The following is a 23232-nucleotide window of genomic DNA, read 5'->3' on the forward strand; positions in this document are numbered from 1 at the left end:
ATAATAAAATGGAATGACATTTGTTTCCTTTATAATATGTGTTTAAAAGACCACAAAAACGTGGTTAAAACGGTAGGGTGATAATCAAAGTGATTAAAACCTGCTATTGAAGGGAAAACTTGACTCTAAAATGGAACAATTCTCTAATTTCACCTATGCTGGGTTTTTCCCCCAGTATGGTTAGATATTTTAATTCTCCTTGCCCACACTCAGGGAGACGTTACCGCTAGTTAGTTGCATTATCTAACCGATTTTAAAGGAAGAGACATAACTAGTGACTAAAACTAAGTTATTAGGATTCTTCCATGACTTTTCAATGTTATCTATGTCTCCATCCCACAGGTTCAGTTAATTCTTTAATTCTATATGTTAAATAAATGTGTATCCTGCAAGGATATACACTCACCCCCACCACACACACACACAGAGTCCATTTTTTTTTTCTTTTTTGAGACAGAGTCTCACTCTGTCGCCCAGGCTGGAGTGCAGTGTCACGATCTCAGCTCACTGCACTCCACCTCCCGGGTTCAAATGATTCTCCTGCCTTGCCTCTGGAGTAGCTGGGACTACAGGTGCACGCAGCCATGCCTGGTATTTTTGTATTTTTAGTAGAGACGGGGTTTCACTATGTGGGCCAGGCTTGTCTCGAACTCCTGACCTCATGATCCGTCCGCCTCAGCCTCCCAAAGTACTGGGATTACAGGTATGAGCTACTGTGCCCGGCCAGAGTACATATTTTTGTTCAGGATAATCAGAAATGAGTATAAGAGAGATTCTTAATGTTTTCTATTAAGCAGGTTCATTTAGAATAAACAAAACCAGAGCTATTATCTTCTATGGATTAAGACTGGAATAATAAAAACTATTGGAAGGAGATTTTTTGTCAGGTCTCCCATGTTTACAGGTGTTCATCAGAGACACCATGTTCCCCTTCTCTCCCTCTCAGAGAGAGACACCCATGGATGGCAGGCGTGGGCAGGGTCGTGCCTGTCATACACAGGGCTTTGGAGATGCTGAAGCCTGCAGCTGTTTATTATTGACTCCTAATTAGCTCCAACAACTGTGTTTGGCTAATTGAATTGCACTCCCTGCTAGCCACCTGAGCCTTCCCAAAAGAAGATTGCCCTTCAAAACTAAGGAAAGAAAATATTCACACCATTATCCAGCCCCAGATTCTTGGCTTGAGCCAAGCACTTATGTAGCTCAAGCCAAGGATTTCTGTGCCCAACTCGAAGAACTGGTGAAGCTACAAGTGTTAACATAGGTTTCTTACATTTAGATCATAGTGGACAGGACTTCAATGGTTGTGTTTATTATTATTAAGTTGTATTTTAGACACCATAATGCCAATATTAAGTGATTTTAATGTGGACAGATGCTGAACCATTTCTACTGAAATGTCTCAGATATCCAAGCAACATTTATTAAGGAATTGTACCATACAAGATTCCCCTATTTTTCAACCAGAGAATCAGAAGCTTAGGGAAAAAAAAATTTCCCTTATTTTCCAACTCCATCACTTGTAGTCTAAACTATTTTAAGTTTTATTTATTTTCTTGAGATGGGGTGTTGCTCTGTTGCCCAGGCTAGAGTGTAGTGGCACAATCACGGTTCACTGCAGTCTCGACCTCCCAGACTCAAGCCATCCTCCAGGATTAGCCTGCTGAGTAGCTGGGACCACAGGCACGTGCCACCACACCCAGCTAATTTTTTAAAAAATTTTTGTGGAGATGGGGGCTCACTATATTGCCAAGGCTCACCTTGAACTCCTGGGCTTAAGAGATCATCCCACCTCGGCCTCCCAAAATGCTGGGACTACAGGTGTGAGCCACCACACTCAGCCTAAACTCTTATCAGCTTGCTAAAGGCCATGTAAATAGAATAGGCTCTAGTGACCCAGTTACCTTTTGAAAAGCTGGTCTCTTGTAAGAAACAAATTCGGCCGCTAGGTGGCGCTACTTTCCACAGTCGGGCTTAGACATTCTTCCTATCAGCAGACGTTGTTTCTGTACTGGCTTTTGGTAATCATAGTAAAGTGAAAGCATTGTAGTGACCGTGGGAGATGTACAGAATGCTTTCATGCTAAGATCGTAAAAACCAGAGGCTTAACTGAATCCAACAATCTGTTTACGCTCTTGCATCTTTGATTTTCCTTAGACAACAATGAAAGTACAACTGTGAATAATAATTAAAAACCAGACAAGAAAATAGTCTCTTTATATACTTTATATACCTCACGCTCAGTCATTGGCTAGGGGCCACCCTGAGAAAAGCATAGTCTCTGTTCAAAAACTGACATGGGCCTTGCAGGCGCTAATGGCTGGAGGCATATACAGGTAATAAAACTGTTAAAAAATGCAAAGGAGGCTGGGCATGGTGGCTCAGGCCTGTAATCTCAGCACTTTGGGAGGCCAAGATGGGTGGATCACTTGAGGTCAGGAGTTTGAGACCAGCCTGGGCAACACGGTGAAACCCTGTATCTACAAAAAAACACAAAAATTAGCCTGGTGTGGTGGCACACACCTGTAGTCTCAGTTACTCGGGAGGCTGAGGTAGGAGAGTTGCTTGAACCCAGGAGGCAGAGGTTGCAGTGAGCCAAGATCACACCACTGCACTCCAACCTGAGCAACAGAGTGAGACCCCGTCTCAAAAAAAAAAAAAAAAAAAAAGCAAAGGACAGAGAGTCAACCCCAAGTGTCAGACTCCAAAGCCAAACCTCTTAACCACTCCCCCAAGTTTCTTAGCATCATTGACCCTCTTCTGAACATGATCAACTATTGTTCTGGCATATGCATATGCTGGGGGATGCATATGTTCAAAAATGTTACCAAGAAATGGTAGTGGGACAGTACATGGTCAGGTGCAATTCAGCCATCTACCTTGACATCCTAGTAGGATAGCTTCGATTACACATTCTAGTCTATGACACACACAGACTTTCCAGGAACATGGGCCACTTCCACTCAATAAAGTTGCCATGACCGATATTTGCAGGTATATTTACTTCCAAGCCTTTATTTTCTACCTCAGTAGCTTCTGCCGTTCATATTTATTATTAATCCATAAAGCCTACATGATTGTACCAAAGTAGGTGACCCTAAATTATCAAATTTCTATCCTATCAACCACAGAAGATTTGTTTGTTCCAGGAGTAATTCATTTTGTAATCACTGATTCTCTGTGGGGGGCGGGGATTCCAGAGCTGCTTTTCATGGCCATTGCTTCGCAGCTCACTGGAGAAATAGACTGAGCAGTCTTTGAAAGTGCTGGATGTTTGATAAATGTCTACAACTTTTATTTAAAGATAAGGATGGAAGGTGATCCTTCCTCTGTGAATAATAATTAAAAACCAGACAAGAAAATAATCTCTTTATATGGTTGGGGTAAAGGGGGCACAGTGAGTGATATATTTGATAGCTCAGTTTAATGAACAAACTTTTTACCCACCTGTTCTGGCAATATACACATGTAGAAATAATAGATAAATTAAAAGGTTTGTATATGTTTTATAAACAAAATAAAGGAGAAGGCATCTCAGATAAATTTAACCATCATTTAGGGAAAAAATTGGAAATAAAAGGTCAAATAAATCATCTTCTGCGCCTTAAAACTTTTTAAAACCACATTTTAAATGTGAGGTGGAGGAGGGAGAGGAGGGGGAACAGGGAAAGATAGGAGAAAGAGGAGAGAGGGAGAAAGAAGCAAATTAAAAAACAAATGGCTAGGCATGGTGGATGCTGGCACTTTGGGAAGCTAAGGCAAGAGGATTGCTTGAGCCCAGGAGTTCAAAACCAGCCTAGGTAATATAGTGAGACCTCATCTCTACAAAAAAATTAGAAAATTAGCTGGGTGTGGTGGTGTACACCTGTGGTCCTAGCTACTTGGGAGGCTGAGGCTGGAGGATCACTTGAGCCCAGAAGGTTGAGGCTTCAGTAAGACGTGATCACGCCATTGCACTCCAGCCTGGGCAACAGAGTGAGACCCCATCTCAAAAAAAGAAAAAGAAAACAAACCAACCAACCAACCCAGGAACTCAATGTGGCCAGTAGATTGAAAAGACAAGTCATTGTTGAAAAAACCCTTATTAGCTCACTGTCAAAGTCAATATGATAAATTATTGTGCAAAAATACTCCATCCCTCTCCTCTCCTCTACTTCTGTGGAAGGACTCTATTTCACCACATCTTAACTTCGAACTTGGCTACATGTTGGGCCAGTGGAATGTTAACAGATGTGCCACAAGCAGAGACTTCAAAAGTGCCTGTGCAGTTGAGTGTGTCTTCTTGCGCCCCCTGCATCATCACGAGAAGTGCCTTGGCTAACTCTCTGAATCAAGGATGATGAGAGACATATGGAGCTAATGAAAATCCAGCTTAAACCATCAGACCCCCCAGCTGACCCGCAGACACGTAAGCAAAATCAACGTTTATTGCTGTATGCCATAGAAACGTTGCATTTTGTCATTACTTACCGATAGCTGACTGATACAATAATTATATCTGTTCTAAATGTTCTAAAGAAAGGATATTTTTTAAAAATGAAAAGCTTACATAAGCAAATGTATAGTGGCCCATGAAATACTTTGAATCAAGTAGAAGACATTGGACAGACCAAATACAATTCAAAGTTTTCTCATTAGAATCACAAAAGCCACAAGAAGTGATACTGCAGTGGCTGGAGAACCTGCTAGGGAATCAATGCATCAAAGCCATGGAATGACTGAGCATCAGTCAATTCTATATTTTGGTCTTGACTACTGAGGACACAAATAATGTTAACATAGCTGGACACCAGGTCAAGAACACTAGATCAAATCATTGTTGGGCATATGCTAATGTATTGACTACATAAATGTCAATAAATCACTGGGATTGTAGAAAATCCTCCTACAAGTTTTGAAGCCATTCACTGTTAAAACAATAAAAACATATGTGGCAGATTGTTTCAGTAATTATCTCAAATTTGGTCACAGCTCTCTATATCCGTGTCCTTAAGTGGTCCGCTTGTACAATGATTGTGGACTTCACTATGTGACTTTTGCCCAATGGAACAACAGTAAATGAGATGCAAATGAAAGCAGGGAAACTGACAGCACTCTGGGGCTGGCTAGTCTTTGGAGCTCTGATACCATCATGTAAAAGAGAGCAGGTGTATTAGTCTGTTCTCATGCTGCTAATAGAGACATATCCCAAACTGGGTAATTTATAAAGGTAAGAGGTTTAATGGATTCACATTTCCACATGGCTGGGTGGGGGGGCCTCACAATCATGGTGGAAGGCAAATGAGAAGCAAAGGCATGTCTTACATGGCAGCAGGCAAAAGAGAGCATGTGCAAGGAAACTGCCCTTTGTAAAACCATCAGATCTCATGAGACTTACTACCATGAGAACAGTATGGCGGAAACTGCCCCCATGATTTAATTATCTTCACCTGGCCCCACCCTTGACATGTGGGAATTATTACAATTCTAGGTAAGATTTGGGTGGGGACACAGCCAAACCATATCAGCAGGCTAGCCTACTGGAAGATGAGCAGATCGTGTGGAGCAGACTACCCATCTGAGCGCAGCCCAAATTGGCAAGCCTCAGAATTGTGAGTGAATAGATTATTGTTGTTTTAAACCATTACATCTTGGGGGGTGATTATACAGTAAAAGCTACCTGATACACTGTGTGAGTGACCTCATGTGAATGCCTTTGCAATTCTTATCCAAAAGAAAGTGCAGCTTGTTTTTACCTTTAAGAAGTTGGTAGAAACCTTAATAAAGATAATATTGAAATCTGGGGATCGAAATCTGTGATTGAAATCTGGGGATTGAAAAATGTGATTGAAATCTGGGGAGATATGTGAGTCAACTTTGACTCCTTCCTCAGCCTGCATCTACCCATCACCAAAGTCTGTTGTTCTTATCTCCTTCTCTCCTTCTCTCCATGTCCACTGGCACCATCCTAGTCCAGGCTCTCAGCTGGAGTAGTAACCAGGGATTCCTCTTAACCCATCCCCCTGCACCCACCCTGGCTCCACTTTGAAGATCTTTTCTCCATGCAACAGTCAGAACAATCATTTTAAAAGCAAATCTGACCATGCCCTCTCCCCCAACTTAAGATCCTTCATTCACTCTCATTTATCTTAGGATAAAAACCTCTCTATTTTCTGGGACCTACAGCCCTTCCCAGGATATGCTGCTCCCCATCTCCAGCCTCAAGCCCTTCCTTCAATTCTGCTGAAGGGTGGTGGCTCCTCCTGCCACAGAGCCTTTTTGTGTGCTGTTGCTTTTGCCTTGGATTCTGCACCTCTTGCTCCCCACTCTCCTTCCCACCTTCTCATCTCATCTCAGGCATCACTTACTCAGGGAAGCCTTTTCTGGCCCCCAGGTCCAGGTTGTATTCTTCTCCTTTATTTGTACTTTTATCTCAATTTTTTTATTGGATATACTTACATTTGTATAATCATAAGATTGATGTCTGTATTCCCAACTACAGTATAAACTCTAGAAAGCAAAGAATGCTGAATTTTGCTCACCGGTAGAGTTCTAGTATCAGGCATTGTACCTGTCAAGCCTAGTGCCTGACACATAACTGACACTCAGTATGTATTCGTTGATGGAATGGATGGTTTGATATGCAGAGTTGCAATTGTAGTACTTGGCATACAAAACATAATAGATATTTGCTGAATGAATATGGAATGAGTGAATAAGCCGGGAATGAGGAGGGGCTGGCAATTAAGAAACCATATCTTACATGACATGTAGCATTGCTCCTTGCACATAATAAGCCAAATAAGTATTTTCAGAATGAACAACTAACTAGGAAATTTTGAAGGGATAAATAGGAATATGGACAACAAGAGAACAAGAATTTGTTTCCCTTATACTTGAAATAATCATGAATTAAGTGGCCTCCTTTGTGTAGATATGAAACTAATCTGCAAACAAAAAGTAAATTTAAATGGGTACCTCTCTGGATGTAGAGCTGGAAACAGTGGTGAGTTTCTATAGGACAATACCTTGGGATCATAATTACATAACGTTTCTATACAGTCTACAGGATGAATTTTCTAGGTTTGTACAACACTAACATCTTCCCAGTAGAGAAATGAGCACAAACTATAGTCAACTTTTCCTAAACATAAATAAAAATCAAAAGAACATACATGTTAGCCTGTCCCCCTAATTGTCCCCCTTAACCTTGTTTAAAGCCTCTTCAGCTCTCAAATGTATACAGATGTTTAAAAAGTCACCCGAGCTGCAGAAAATCTGCCCACAAAGTTTGAAATAACCCACAGGTGATACAATGAAACCCTCTGCTATAGATTGCTGCAATGATGGGCCCCAGTTTTGTCAGACCTCTCTGTATCCACGACTTTGATTGGTTTCCATGTGCACAAGTGCACTGAATCAGTGCTTGACCATGTGATTTGCTTTGCCCACAGAATCATGAGCAATAAAATGATTGTTTTTTTTAAGCCTTTATGTTTGGGGTTCATTTTGCTACTCAGCAAAAACTAACTGCCCCAATGTTGCCACTGTAGCAGAGTTTTCTACACATGAATCCGATATGTCATTCCATTACTTAAAAGCCTTCAAGAACCATCATCTCTTAGGAACCAGGGACTAGCCAAGGAGGTCTCTCTCAGAAGAAAAGTCAAGATTCATTCAGGAATTTGGTAAGGGGTGTGTGTGTGTGTGTGTGTGTGCACGTGTTTGGGGCAGAGAATGGCTCAGTGTCCATTAAATTACATATGTTGCTGTAGAATCTAATCTAGTGGCAAGTTTTAACCTTAGACTTTTGGGGATTTTTCTTTTCTTTTCTTTTTGCCATACATGACATTGACAGAGTTCTAAGTCTTAGGAAAAGATAAATGTTTGTACTCATTCTCTCCTTGAATTTTTTTTTGATGCATACTTAGCATCTTAGTGCAATACTGTGTTTAGGATGCAACCCCCTTCACATTGTTAAATAGTGATAAATAGGTCCAGATGTTTTACTTTAAAAGGACATTTTAGTTAATGTTCCTTGAGGAGAAGCAATAGTAACCAATGTTGCCCATTTGTCTGGTCATTTTGGGCTCCAGATGGCTTCATCAATGCTTAAGGAAATAGGAATGTTTTATTGAGCTGGGAGATTAAATATATGTGGAGCCACTTGTACCACTTTGGGAGGAGTTTTCAGTTTAAGCCTACAGAATTTCTGGTAAAACTCACATGAAGTGTGACAAAGTAATCAGAACCACTTGCTATTGCAACAGGGAACTGTTACTGCCTTTTCCACAACTGAGAATTTATAGAACTGTCCCTCAGCCTACTAGCAGAAAAGCCCTTTGGAGTATTACCAACTGGATTTGCAAAGGATGTAGTTTCAGGACAAAGAAGAAATATATACAATGTGCATCTCCGAGATCATTAATTAAATATCTTATCCAACGTCCTTAAAAATGGGATTACCCAGCTAAAATGCCAGTAGGATGCCAGTAGGGGATTGCTTTGAAGTTACTGTTGGTTTAAAGACTTGAAATAGATGTCTCGTAAAATTTGCCTGATTAGTTGTAAGTGATTGCTGTGGCAATGATATATGATTGTAAACATTCCATACTAACACCTTAACAGGTTTTTTTGTTTTTGTTTTTGTTTTTGAGACGGAGTTGCGCTCTTTCACCGAGGCTGGAGTGCAGTAGCGTGATCTCGGCTCACTGCAACCTCCGCCTTCTGGTTTCCGGTTTCAAGCTATTCTCCTGCCTCAGCCTCCTGAGTAGCTGGGATTACCGAGTAGCTGGGATTACAGGCATGCGCCACCACGCCTGGCTAATTTTTGTACTTTTAGTAGAGACGGTGTTTCACCATGTTGGCCAGGTTGGTCTCGAACTCCTGACCTGGTGATCCGCCCACCTCGGCCTTCCAAAGTGCTGGGATTACAGGCCTGCGCCACCGCGCCTGACCCACTTTAACAATTTTTAAATAGCTTTTATCAGTAGTTGATCAAGTGACAGAAATCCAAATTGAACTAGCTATAGTAGATTGCAAACTATCAAAATTCTTTTCCTCCCTTCCCAAGGTGTAGTCTATTTCTCCAACCTTTGCACCAGGATTGACCATGTGGCTGGCTTTGGCTAATGGGACACTAAAAAATGTGATGCAATCAGAAGCTTGAAAAGTGCTTGCACATTGAGGCTTGCCCTCTCTAGCAGCAAACGGAATCCTGCAATTCCCGCGTGCAGAAGGCGAACTGGCCTACTGAAAACAAATAACATGGCTCCCCCACCTCCACAGCACCCCAGCCAATAGACAACCACCTGCCGGCCCATAAGTGAGTTCATCCTCTGGATAACCCAGCTGCCAGCTGACCGCAAATGCATGAGTTAGCACAGGTGAGATCAACTAAGGCAGCCCAGCCCAGAGTCCTCTAGCTGACCCACATTATCAGGAGATAATAAATGCTGGCTTTACGCCACTGTCGTAAAGGAGGGAGTGACGCAGTAAAAGCTAACTACTTAGCTGGTTTTTTTTTTTTCGAAACTTAAAACAAAGAAAATTTGTTGGACGACCCTGTGTGTTCTGAGACTGAGCTAAGTAGAAGAACGATTGGATGTACTTGGGCCTCAGGAACAACCAGAACTAAGTATATGGATGTCAGCACAAAATAAAAGATGAAGATATTTTAAAGGCTTGTATCTGGTAAGCAATTAAAAAGTCAAATGTTGACCAAAACAGGAGTTCGGCTCCACTGTTTTTTTTTTTTTTTTTTTTTTTTAACCCTTTGAAGTACTTTCTCCCACTTTTTTTTTTCCTCTGCTCGCCGCTGCCGCCATTTTATCCTCCGTTTCTTTCTTTCTTTCTTTCTTTTTCTTTTGAGACAGAGCCTCGCTGGAGCGCAGTGGCGCGATCTCGGCTCACCACAACTTCTGCCTCCCTGGTTCAAGCGATTCCCCTGCCTCAGCCTCCAGAGTAGCTGGGATTACAGGCGCCGGCCACCAAGCCCGGCCAATTTTTTGTAGTTTTAGTAGAGACGGGGTTTCACCATGTTGGCCAGGCTGGTCTTGAACTCCTGACCTTAAGTGATTCTCCTGCCTTGGCCTCCCAAAGTGCTGGGATTATAGGCGTGAGCCACCCCGTGCCCGGCCTACCCTCTGTTTCTATGTCTGTCTGTCAGCAGACATTTGTTTTCATATTTGGCTGTTGTGAATAGTGCTGCAATGAACACGGGATTGCAGCTGTCCCTTCGCCATATTGGTTTCAGTTCCTTTTGATATATACCCAGGAGTGCAGAAGTGGGATTGCTGGGTTATATGGTACTTCTTTTTTTGTTCGTTTGTTTTGAGACAGGGTCTTGCTCTGTCGCCCACATTGTAGGGCAGTGGCACAATCACGGCTCACTGTGGCCTTGACCTTCTGGGCTCAAGTGGTCCTCAGCCTCACAAGAGTAGCTGGGACCACAGGTGTGCCCCACTATGCCTGGCTAACTTTTTTACTTTTTTGTAGAGATGGAGTCTCCCGCCGGGTGCAGTGGCTCACGCCTGTAATCCCAGCACTTTGGGAGGCCAAGGCGGGCAGATCACTTGAGGTAAGGAGTTCAAGACCAGCCTGGCCAACATGGCGAAACCCTGTCTCTACTAAAAAAAAAAAAAAAAAAAATTAGCTGGGCGTGGTGGCAGGCCCCTGTAATCCCAAGTACTTAGGAGGCTGAGACAGGAGAATTGATTGAACCCGGGAGGCAGAGGTTGCAGTGAGCGGAGATTGGACTTCAGCCTGGGTGACAAGAGTGAAAACTCTGTCTCAAAAAAAAAAAAAAAAAAGAGAGAGAGAGAGAGAGAGATGGGGTCTCCCTATGTTGCCCAGGCTGGTCTCGAATTCCTGGCCACAAGAGATCCTCTCACCTCAGCCTCTGAAAGTGCTGTGATTACAAGTGTGAGCCACTGTGCCTTGGCCAGTTCTACTTTTAATTTATTTAGAAACCTCCCTATTGTTTTCCACAGTGGCTGCACTAATCTACATTCCCATCAACAGTGTATTAGTGTTCCCTTTTCTCTGGACCCTTGTTAACATTTGTAATTTCTTGTTTTTTTGATAAAAGCCATCCTAACAGATGTGAGATGATCTCATAATTTTGGTTTACATTTCCCTGATAATTAGCATACTGGCTATTTTTATGTCCTCTTGGACAGATGTTTATTGAGGTCCTTTGCCCATTTTTAAACCAGTTTATCTTTTTTTTTTTTTTTTTTTGCTATTGAGTTAGGTGAGCTCTTTATATATTTTCGTTGATAACCCCTTATTACATGTAGCTTGCAAATATTTTCTCCCAACCTATAAATTGCTTTCTCATTTTGTTAACTGTTTCCTTTGCTGTTCAGAAGCCTTTTTTGTTTGATGTGATCCCACTTGTTTAGTTTTTTGTTGCCTGTGCTTTTGATGTCATAATCAAAAAAATCATTGCTATGACCCATGTCAAATTCTTTTCCTATGTATTGAGTTTTATGGTTTCAGGTTTTATGTTTGGGTTTTTAAGACATTTTGGGTTGGGTGGGTTTTTTCATGCGTGTGTGGCATAAGGGTTCAATTTCATTCTTTTACACGTGGATATCCAGTTTTCCTTGTTTTACTTAATGAAAAGACTATTGTTTCCCCCGGTGTCATCTTGGTGCCCTTATCAAAAGTTAGTTGACCATATATTCTGGGTTTACTGCTGGGTTTTTCTATTGTGTTCCATTGACGTATGTGTCTGTTTATGCCAGTGCTATAATGTTTTGGTTACAATAGCTTTGTGTAGTAGATTTCGAAATCAGGTAGTGTGATACCTCCAGCATTGTTCTTTCTGCTCAGGATTGCTTTGGCTGTTTGGGGTCTTCATGGTTCCCTATGAATTTTATAATTTCTATTTTTGTGAAAAAGACATTGGAATTTTGATAGGAATACAAATTAAAAGCTCAACTCCTTCTATCTAATTCAATGCAAATTGCATTGAATCTATAGATTGTTTTGGGTAGTACAGACATCTTAACTGTTTTTCCAATCTGTGAAAAATATTCTATTTATTTGTGTCTTCAATTTTTTTTCTTTTTGAGGCAGAGTCTTGCTCTGTTTCCCAGGCTGGAGGGTAGTGACACAATCATGACTCACTGAAGTCTCCAACTCCTGGGTTTAAGCATTTAAGCAGGTGTGACTACAGGCATGCACCATCACACCTGGCTAGTGGTTAATTTTTTTTTTTTTAGAAACAGGTCTCACTGTGTTTCCCAGGCTGGTCTCAAACTTCTGGCTTCAAGTGATCCTCCCACGTCAGCCTCCAAAAGTGGTGGGATTATAGGCATGAGCCACCATGCCTGGCCTCTTTCAATGTTTTATAGTTCTCTCTGTACAGACCTTTGGCTTTTGGTTTAATATATTCCCAACTATTTTTTAATGCTATTGTAAGTGGGATTGTCTTCTTGATTTCTTTTACAGATAGTTCATTGCTAGTGTATAGAGAATCATTGCTGATTTTTCTTCGTTGTTGAGTTTTTCTTTTTCTTTCTTTCTTTTTTTTTTTCTGAGACAGCGTCTTGCTCTGTTGTCCAGGCTGGAGTGCAGTGGCGCGATCTCAGCTCACTGCAACCTCCCCTCCCAGGTTCAAGTGATTCTCTTGCCTCAGCTTTCTTAGTAGCTGGGATTACAGGTGCATGCCACCACACCTGGCTAATTTTTGTATTTTTAGTAGAGACGGGGTTTCACCATGTTGGTCAGGCTGGTCTCGAACTCTTGACCTCATGATCTGCCCGCCTCCGACCCCCAAAGTGCTGAGATTACAGGCATGAGCCACCATGCCCAGCCTGTTATTGAGTTTTTAAAATAAGTACCCTGCAACTTTACCACACTCATTTATTGGTTCTAACCGTTCTTAAGAGTCTTTGGAGTTGTCTATATATAAAATGATGTCTTCAAACGGACAATTTAACTTCCTTTCCAATTTGAATGCCTTTTATTTCTTGACTAGGACTTCCAGTCAAGAAAAGTAGAACAGAAGTGACAAGAATGGGCATGATTGTCTTGTTCCTGATTTATTTATTTATTTTACAGAAAAAGCTTTCAACTTTTCCAATTCAGTATACTAGCTATGGACTTGTCATATATGGCCTTTGTTATGTTGAGGTACATTCCTTCTTTTATATATTGGCAAATTATAGTTGTATATATTTATAGAGTACAAACTGATGGTATGATTTAAAAAAACTACAATGTGGAATAATTAAGTCAAGCTAACCTACCCATCACCTCAAATTTTTGACATTTTTTGTGATGAGAACATTTGAGATTTACTCTTAGTGACAGTGAAATGTTCAGTACTCAGTTGTTAGCTATAATCACCACACTGTGCAATAGCTCTCAAAAAAAAAATCAAACTTATTTCTCCTATCTGATTGAGGCTTTTTACTCTTTGACCATCATCTCCCCATTCCGCCAGCCCCCAGCCTCTGGTAACCTGTCCCTCCCCCGCTAGTTTAAAAACTGTCTTCTTGGCTAAATATGTTTAAGTCATTGCCCAGCATATTATAAAAGTACCAATTATGTATATTCATATATTTAAAATATTCTTGTAAGCATGTTTATGCTTACAAACAGGAAAGCACTACTTTCTTTCCAAATAACATTTTAGAAAATTATAATGATGAGGATAGCTATTGGCTAATATACTACCTTCTGTGGTCAAAATTCCAGAGCAATATTTAAAGTACTTCACAAATATTTATCCTGTTTTCTGGTGAGAACATTTAAAACCTCTTAAAAGCATGTTATTTAGGGTATTGCAAAGGATAGAGCAAACCACCTTAAAGGGGGAGAAATGTGGAGCAGAAGTTTCTCATGTAACCTATCAGCTTTAGAGCTAGATTCATGGCCACAAAGGCATCAGTGATCTTTCTCACAGCAGACAGAATCGGAGAGAATCCTCCCCAGAAAAGGGTATCTGACCTGAAAACTCTGGGTGCCCATCTCTACAGTGTTCTGGCCAATGAAGAAGGAAGACTGCCTTTCCAACTGCAATCCGGAAAGGTCTGGGGAAGAACTTTGGCCCAACTGGAGCCACGTGCCCACCCCTCAGACTTACTGTGACAATGGGATGAAGAGACTACAGTTAGCAGCAGTTCCAGAAGCACGTGGATGAAGTGAGGTAGGAGCAGCCTCCTAAAGATCATTTTGTCAAGATAGATAGCAAATATTCTCCGAATAAAGCCTATAATCCAGTTGTGAGCCAAGCTATCTAAACACGGCAGAATACAATGCAAAGCCTTACCAAAGACTCCTTTTTAAATGGCCATTGTTAAGTTCCAGTTTTCTGAGAAGTTATAACAAACTCTTATGTACTTAATAACAGACCCCCAATATATAGAGCAAAAATTGACAGAAATATGAGGATAGACAAACCCATAATTATAGTGGGAGGTACTAACCTACTTGCTCAGTTTACTATATCAAGAAAATAAGATGGCTGGCTAAACACAGCCAGGTAGAACAGCTGCCACCAAGGGACCAGGACAACTGGTGTACTCCTAGCCGATCTTCAGAGGGAAGGCACTGAGACTGGAAGGAGGGAAGATAGAGAAGCTGGGCTGAAGGGGGAGGAAGCTGGAGCTACTGCACACTGGGATTCATACCTGGCCCCCAACGACTCTGGAGGAATGGGTGAGTTGAACAGGTAAGGAGAAACCTGATCTCGCCCTGGGCCTCTGGAATCCTGGCAGGAGGAGGCCACTCGACCACCAAGGAAACTTGAGTTGGCCGGGAAACCTGCTTAGAGAAGTAGTAGGGGCAGCACTCCAGCTGGTGTGGAGCCCAGAGGGTTTGACAGGGGAGCATCTGTAGTGGAGCATGGCCAGTGAGGTCCATCCTCCTAGGCTCAACTTGATTCCATAGGAGACTTTAGCCCTAGGAGAACTGTCAGATCTCAACTCTGTAGGATGGTCTTGCTTATCAGATGGGGCTGGTCCTACCTGAGTACCACTTGATGCAGGCCTCATGTGCACTGGGGGCCCACATCATAGCTCCTGCACTGGCAGACTATGCTTGACCAGTAGAGAGGGCATCTTGGCCATGCACCAGCCCAGCCAACCCCACATTGCATTGCCAGTGCAGTTCCTGTGTGCAGGGGCAGATCTTGCCTTCCCTGCCCCACCAGCATGCGTGTGTACATGCACCCTGCCCTGCCACTGCTGATGTAGTGAGTGTACTCCAATCCTTTCCTCCTGCCGTATCACCATTGCAGTTGGAGCCTTGATGGGCACAGAGCCCACCAGTGCTGTCCCCCGCCAGCACCCAACCCCTGTGCTGACACTGCCACCCGCTTGAAACTAGGCACAGAGAACAGTGGACCCTCCCCAACCCTGAGCGGCTACCTCTGCCTGTGTGAACATGCACAGAGAAAGCACACAGTCCTGCACATGCCATGCTAACACCACCACTATCTCAACCTGTGCACATGGTTGCCAGTGGGGCTTCTTCCACCCCCTGGAGCCATGTTAGCTCCACTGCAGCTGCAAATGCCCACACAGAGGCTGGTAGTCTGGCACCTGCTAGCACCCTGCTGCAGCTAACAAGGGTGCACACAGCTCCGCTGCTGCTGGCATGTATGAACGGGAATGGATCCCACTGCCACCATCCTATGAAACGCTTTGGTTGGCACCATCCATCAGAGTGTTGTGACCAGTGGTCTGGGAGTACCTCAGCCCCACAACCCAGAACAGTGGGTTCCTAACTTCGAGGAGCCAGAAAACAAAGTTGGGGCCCAAAACCAGTACCCCAGAGTTAGAGCATGCAGTCTAGGAGTTGGGAGCTGAACCTATGGCTCCTAAAATCTAATAGAAATGAAGCCAGTTGACTGAATTCACCTTATACCACAATCAAACCGTCAAGGTTATCAAGAGCTATACCACCTCTACAGCAAGGGTTCTTAACCAGACTGAGATGGCTGAAATGTCAGAAATAGAATTCAAAATATGGATAAGAACAAAGATCATTGAGATGCAGGAGTACATGGGAACCCAGTCCAAGAATCACAGTAAAACAGTACAGGAGCTGACGAAGAACGTAGCCAGAATATAAAAGTACATAACCTAATAGAGCTGAAAAACACAAACATTTTATAATGCAATTGCAAGTATTTTTTTTTCTTCTTCTTGAGACAGAGTCTTGCTCTGTCACCCAGGCTGGAGTGCAGCAGGGTGATCTTGGCTAATTGCAACCTCTGCCTCCCAGGCTCAAGTGATTCTTGTGCCTCAGCCTCCGGAGTAGCTGCAATTACAGGTATGCACCACCACGTTCGGCTAACTTTTGTATTAGAGATGGGGTTTCACCATGTTGACCAGGTTGTTCTTGAACTCCTGGCCTCAAGTAATCCACCTGTCTGGCCGTCCCAAAGTGCCGGGATTACAAGCATGAGCCACCACGCCTGGCCAACACAATTGCAAGTATTAACAGCAGAATAGACCAAGTGAAGGAAAGAATCTCAGAGCTTAAAGACTGGCTTTCTGAAATAAGACAGTCAAGAATAGAGAAGAGAATGACAAAGAACAAACAAAACCTCTGAAAATATGGGATTATAAAAAGAGACCAAATGTACCATGCATTCGTGTCTCTGAAAGAGAGGGGGAGAGTGTAAGCACCTTGGAAAACATATTTCAGGATATCATCCATGATAACTTCCCAGTCCAGCTAGAGAGACCAGCATTCAAATTCAGGAAATGCAGAGAGCTCCAGTAAGATACTTCACAAGATCATCCCCAAGACACATAATTATCAGATTCTCCAAGGTCATAATAAAAGAAAAAATGTTCAAGGCAGCTAGAGAGAAAAGCCAAGTCACCCATCAGACTAACAGCAGACCTCTCAGAAACCCTACAAGCCAGAAGAGATTGGGGGCCAATATTCAAATCTTTTTTTTGAGACAGTATCTCACTTCTGTTGCCCAGGCTGCAGTTCAGTGGTACAATCTCAGCTCACTGCAGCCTCAAACTCCTGGGCTCAGGTGATCTTCCCACCTCAGCCTCCTGAGTAGGTGGGACTACAGGTGTATGCCACCATGCCCAGCTAATTTTTGTATTTTTAGTAGAGACGGGTCTCGCCATGTTGTCCAGGCTGGTCTTGAACTCCTGGACTTCAGTGATCTGCCTATCTAGGCCTCCCAAAGTGTTGGGATCACAGGTGTGGGCCTGGCCTATATTCAACGTTCTTGAAGAAAAATACTAACCAAGGGCCAGGTATGGCTGCTCATGCCTGTAATCCCAGCACTTTGAGAGGCCAAGGCAGGTGGATCACTTAGGGCCAGGAGTTTGAGACCAGCCCGGGCAACATTGTGAAACCCCATCTCTATTAAAAATACAAAAAGTAGCCAGGGCATGGTGGCGCATTCCTGTAATCCCAGCTACTTGGGTGGCTGAGGCACGAGAATCACTTGAACCCGGGAGGCAGAGGCTACAGTGAGCCAAGATCATGCCACTGCACTCTAGCCTGGGTGACAGAGCAATACTCTGTCTCAAAAATAAGCGGTAGGGGGGAGGCGGTAATTACCACTGACTCCACAGAAACACAAATAACCATCAGAGAATATTATGAACACCTTTATGCATACAAACTAGGAAACCTAGAAGAAATGGATAAATTCCTGGACACATACATCCTCCCAAGACTGTACCAGGAAGAAATGGAATCCCTGAACAGACCAATAATAAGCTCATAAATTGAATCAGTAATAACTTACCAACCAAAAAAGGCCTAGGACCAGATAGATTCACAGCTGGATTCTACCAGATGTACAAAGAAGAGCTGGTACCATTCCTACTGAAACTACTCCTAAAAATTGAGGAGGAGGGACTCCTCCCTAACTAATTCTGTGAGGCTAGCATGATCATGATACTAAGACCTGAAAGTGACACAAGAAAAAAAGAAAACTTCAGGCCAGTATCCTTTATGAACATCAATGGAAAAGTCTTCAACAAAATATTAGCAAACTGAATCCAGGAGTACATCAAAAAGCTTATTCACCACGATCAAGTAGGCTTTATCTCTGGGGCGCAAGATTGGTTCAACATACACAAGTCAATAAATGTGATTCATCACATAAAACTAAACACAAAAATCACATGATTATCTTAATAGATGCAGAAAAGGCTTTTGATAAAATTCAACACCCTTTCATGTTAAAAACTCTCAGTAAACTAGGTACTGAAGGAACACACCTCAAAATAATAAGAGCCAGCTATGATACTGAGTGGGCAAAAGTTTGAAACATTCCCCTTGAAAACTGGCACAAGAAAAGGATGCCCTCTCTCACCATTCCCGTTCAACAGAGTATTGGAAGTCCTGGCCAATGACTGAGACAAGAGAAAAAAGTAAAGGGCAGCCGGGCATGGCGGCTCATGCCTGTAATCCCAGCACTTTGGGAGGTCGAGGCAGGTGGATCACGAGGTCAGGAGCTCGAGACCAACCTGGCTAACATGGTGAAACTCCATCTCTACTAAAAATACAAAAAATTAGCTGGGTGTGGTGGCATGCTCCTGTAGTCCCAGCTACTTGGGAGGCTGAGGCAGGAGAATTGCTTGAACCTGGGAGGTGGATGTTGCAGTGAGCTGAGATTGTGCCACTGTACTTCAGCCTGGGCAACAGAGTGAGACTCAGTCTCAAAAAAAAAAAAAAAAAAAAGGCATCCAAATCGGTAAAGAGAAAGTCAAGTATCTCTGTTTGCAGACATGATTCTATATCTAGAAAACCCCATGGTCTCAGCCTGAAAGCTCTTTAAGCTGATAAGCAACTTCAGCGAAGTCTCGGGATACAAAGTCAACGTACAAAAATCACTAGCATTGCTGTACACCAACAACAGTCAAGCTGAAAGCCAAATCAAGTATGCAATCCTGTTCACAATTGCCACAAATAGAATAGAATACCTAGGAATACAGCTAACCAGGGAGGTGAAAGATCTCTATAAGGAGAACTATAAAACACTGTTCAGTGAAATCAAAGATGACACAAATGGAAAATCATTCGATGCCCATAGATAAGAAGAATCAATATCATTAATATGGCTATACCGCCCAAAGCAATTTATAGATTCATTGCTATTCCGTTCAAACTACCAATGGCATTCTTCACAGAACTAGAAAAAAAAACCCTATTTTAAAATTTATATGGAACAAAAAAGAACCCAAATAGCCAAGGCAACCTAAGCAAAAAGAACAAAGCTGGAGGCATCACACTACCCAACTTCAGACTATATTACAGGGCTGTAGTAACCAAAACTGAATGGTACTGGTACAAAAACAGACACATTGAGCAATGGAACAGAATAGAGAACTCAGATAAGGCCACAGACCTACAACCATCTGATCATTGACAAAGCTGACAAAAACAAGCAATGGGGAAAGAACTCCCTGTTTAATAAATGGTGCTGGGATAACTGCAAAAGATTGAAACTGGACCCCCTCCTTATACCATATACAAAAAACAACTCAAGATGGATTAAAGACTTAAAACCCAAACTATAAAAACCCTGGAAGACAACCTAGGAACTACCATTCTGGACATAGGAACTGGCAAAGATTTCATGATGAAGACGTCAAAAGCAATTGCAACAAAAGCAAAAACTCACAAATGGTATCTAATTAAAGCAAAGAGCTTCTGCACAGCAAAAGAAACTAACAACAGAGTAAACAGCCTACAGAATGAGAGAAAATATTTGCAAACTATGCATCTGACAAAGGTCTAACATCCAGCATTTATAAGGAACTTAAACAAATTTACAAGAAAAAACCCCATTACAAAGTGGGCAAAGGACATGAACAGACACTTTTCAGAAGAAGACATACATGTGGCCAACAAGCATATGAAAAAAAGCTCAGTATCACTGATCATTAGAGAAATGCAAATTAAAACTACAATGAGATACCATCTCATGCCTATCAGAGTGGCTATTATTAAAAAGTCAAGGCTGGGTGCAGTGGCTCACGCCCATAATCCTAGCACTTTAGGAGGCCAAGGCAGGTGGATCACGAGGTCAGGAGTTCAAGACCAGCCTGGCCAACATGGTGAAACCCCGTCTCAACTAAAAATACAAAAATTAGCTGGGCATAGGTGGTGTGCGCCTGTAATCCCAGCTACTCCAGAGGCTGAGGCAGGAGAATTGCTTGAACCCGGGAGGTGGAGGTTGCAGTGAGCTGAGATCGTGCCACTGCACTCCAGCCTGGGGGACTGAGCAAGACTCCTTCTCAGGGGGTGGGGGGAAAGTAAAAAAATAACAGATACTTGTGAGGTTGCAGAGAAAAAGGATTGTTTATACACTGCTGGTGAGTGTATTAGCCTGTTCTTGCATTGCAATAAGGACCTACCTGAGACTGGGTAATTTATGAAGAAAAGAGGTTTAATTGACTTACAGTTCCACAGGCTGTACAGGAAGCATGGCTGGGGAGGGCTACGGAAATTTACAATCATGGCAGAAAGCGAAGGGGAAGCAGGTACACCTTCACATGGTGGAGAAGGAGAGAGTGAGTGAATGGGAAGTGTGACATACTTTTAAACAACCAGATCTTGTAAGAATTCATGATCACATGAACAGTAAGGGCAAATTCCACCCCTATGATGCAGTCACCTCCCAGCATGCCACTCCTCCAACACGTGGCGATTACAACTCAACATGAGATTTGGCCTGGGTTACAAATCCAAACCATATCAGTGGGAGTCTAAATTAGTTCAACCATTGTGGAAAGCAGTGTGGTGACTCCTCAAAGCCCTAAAAAACAGAACTATCATTTGACCCTGCAATCCCATTACTGGCTATATACCCAAAGGAATAGAAATCTGTCATAAAGACACATGCACATGTATGTTCTCTGCAGCACTATTCACAATAGCAAAGACATGGAATCTAAATGCCTGTGAATGGTAGACTGGATAAAGAAAATGTGGTACATAAACACCATGGAATACTGTGCAGCCATAGAAAGGAATGAGATCATGTCCTTTGCAGGAATATAGATGGAGCTGGGGGCTGTTATCTTTAGCAAACTAACGCAGGAACAGAAAACCAAATACCACATGTTCTCACCTTTAAATGGGGCTAAATTATGAGAACACATGGATACATAGAGGGAACAACTGACACTGAGGGCCTGAGGGTGGAGGCAGGGAGGAGGGAGAGCAGCAGAAAAAATAACTAATAGATACTAGACTTAATACCTGGGTGATGAAATAGGCAGTACACCAAACCCCTGTGACACGAGTCTATCTAAATAACAAATCTGCACATGTACCCTAAACCTAAAAAATAAAATTGAGGATACAGACAATCTGAACCATGCAATTATGTTTAATAGAAATAAGCAGCCAAGAACCCATTCCATCGTGACTGATACTGAAACAGTAGTCTTAGCTCACTGGGTTACCTTCCAAAATTCATTCCAAGAAGATTCACGTAGACACTGACATAGAAAGATGGCCTAAACTATCACATAGGGAAGTTAGAATTCGCTTACTACTTCCTTCTCTCATCCTTTTTTTCCTTCTCCTCTTCCAATGAGTTAGAAACTCGATGCCTCTGAAGTCATCATGTTAGATTAATAGCAGATCTGTAACTAGGGTAATGTTCTTTCTATTTGTCCATGTTATTACTAATTTTTTTTTTACCATGTGTATAGTCTCAGTAATGAAGTAGAAATCTGGTAAATGGAGACAACTTAAACTACATTTATGTGTCTCATGTATATCTGTAACAATTTTGGTGAGAAAGACCCCATGGAAAAACCAATATACTTGCTAAAATTCCTACTAGAAAGTCATTTGGAAATTGATCAGGGCAGCCACGAGCTGAATAAGGAGCACATGAAAAATTAGAATCTACTGAAAGAACAAAATATAGTCTATTCAAAACCCAAAACCTCTTCAAAAAGGTGGAGGCCCTGGGGCATCTGCTGCACATTCTTGCATAGCGGAGGTACTCTTGTCAAAAGGCAAGTAATGTAATGAGTGAAGTAAAGGAAATGTTTATTATATGGATTTTTTAAAAAAGCAAATGGGAACTATTTATTACTTGTCGGTAATTGTGAGTTTTATGGCTGTGACTTCTTATTTGCTGCCAAACAAGCAAGTAAGTGCTGTATCTCCTAGCGACTCCCTCCGTCACCATTCTTGTACTCTGTTGTCAAATGGCCTGTCAGTTGGTTTTTATTCTAGCACATGTTTTTAGTAAGTTTTCAAAGTGGGGAATAGTTAAATGTATTTCTCCTTTTCAGAAGTCTTAACTTTGCTTGGAAGCTATTAACAAGATTGAAATCCATAGAAAAAAAAGATTGAAGAGGAATTTGCTGAAATGTTAACAGTAGTTATCTCTTAGCAATGAAATTTTAGTTAATTTTGCTTTCCTCTTTGAACTTATTTTTCTACTGTGAACATAAATTGCAAAATCAGAAGGAAAAAAGACACTAAAATAGAAAGCATTTATGGCAAAGGACATTTAAAGTCATTCCATTTCTCAAGACAATCATTTAATCTATAAAAGCAGAAGATATTTACTGCCGTCATTTATCCTTGTATCCTCCATAGCTCCTAGTTTAAAAAAAACAGCCAGGTTTAGTGGTTCACACCTGCAATCCTAGCACTTTGGGAGGCTGAGGCGGGTGGATCACTAAGCCCAGGAGTTTGAGACCAGCTTGGGCAACATGGCAAAACCCTGTGTCTACAAAACATACAAAATTAGCCGGGCATGGTGGCATGTGCCTGTAGCCCCAGCTACTTGGGAGGCTGAGGTGGAAGAATCATCTGAGCCCAAGGAGGTCAAGGCTGCAGTGAGCTGTGATTGAGCCACTGCACTCCAGCCTGGGCAACAGAAAGAGACCCTGTCTCAAAGACAAAACAAACAAAAACCACACATAATAAAGGTTTGAAGTGTAAGGCACAATGCTAAGCATTGCAAGAGATAAGGAATTATCATAAACACATGTAAAGAATTTAAAATTACTCATCTTTACAAGGAACTTTATGATATAAATGGTTTCTGTATTTTACAGATAAAGTATCAGAGAGGCAAATGACTTGCTCAATGTTACATAGTGGCTGGGCTAGATTGGTTAGTAATGACCCTTTAAAAAGCAAGTCTTATGTGGTTTGCTGTGTCCAATGGGACATTAGCAAATAGGACATGAGCAGAGGCTTGAAAAGGTCTCGAACACTGGCGCTTGTCCTCTTGCTGTTGTTGTTTTTTTGTTTGTTTGTTTTTGAGACGGA

General features: G+C 42.1%; 1 pseudogene; it reads right to left on the bottom strand.

Annotated features, from left to right (window-relative positions):
• Window positions 1-1955: 1955 nt before the first annotated feature.
• LOC100597411 overlaps window positions 1956-23232 on the bottom strand; it is a 105657-nt pseudogene continuing 84380 nt past the window's right edge.

The sequence above is a fragment of the Nomascus leucogenys genome, chromosome X (assembly GCF_006542625.1).
Source record: "Nomascus leucogenys isolate Asia chromosome X, Asia_NLE_v1, whole genome shotgun sequence".
NCBI lineage: Eukaryota > Metazoa > Chordata > Mammalia > Primates > Hylobatidae > Nomascus > Nomascus leucogenys.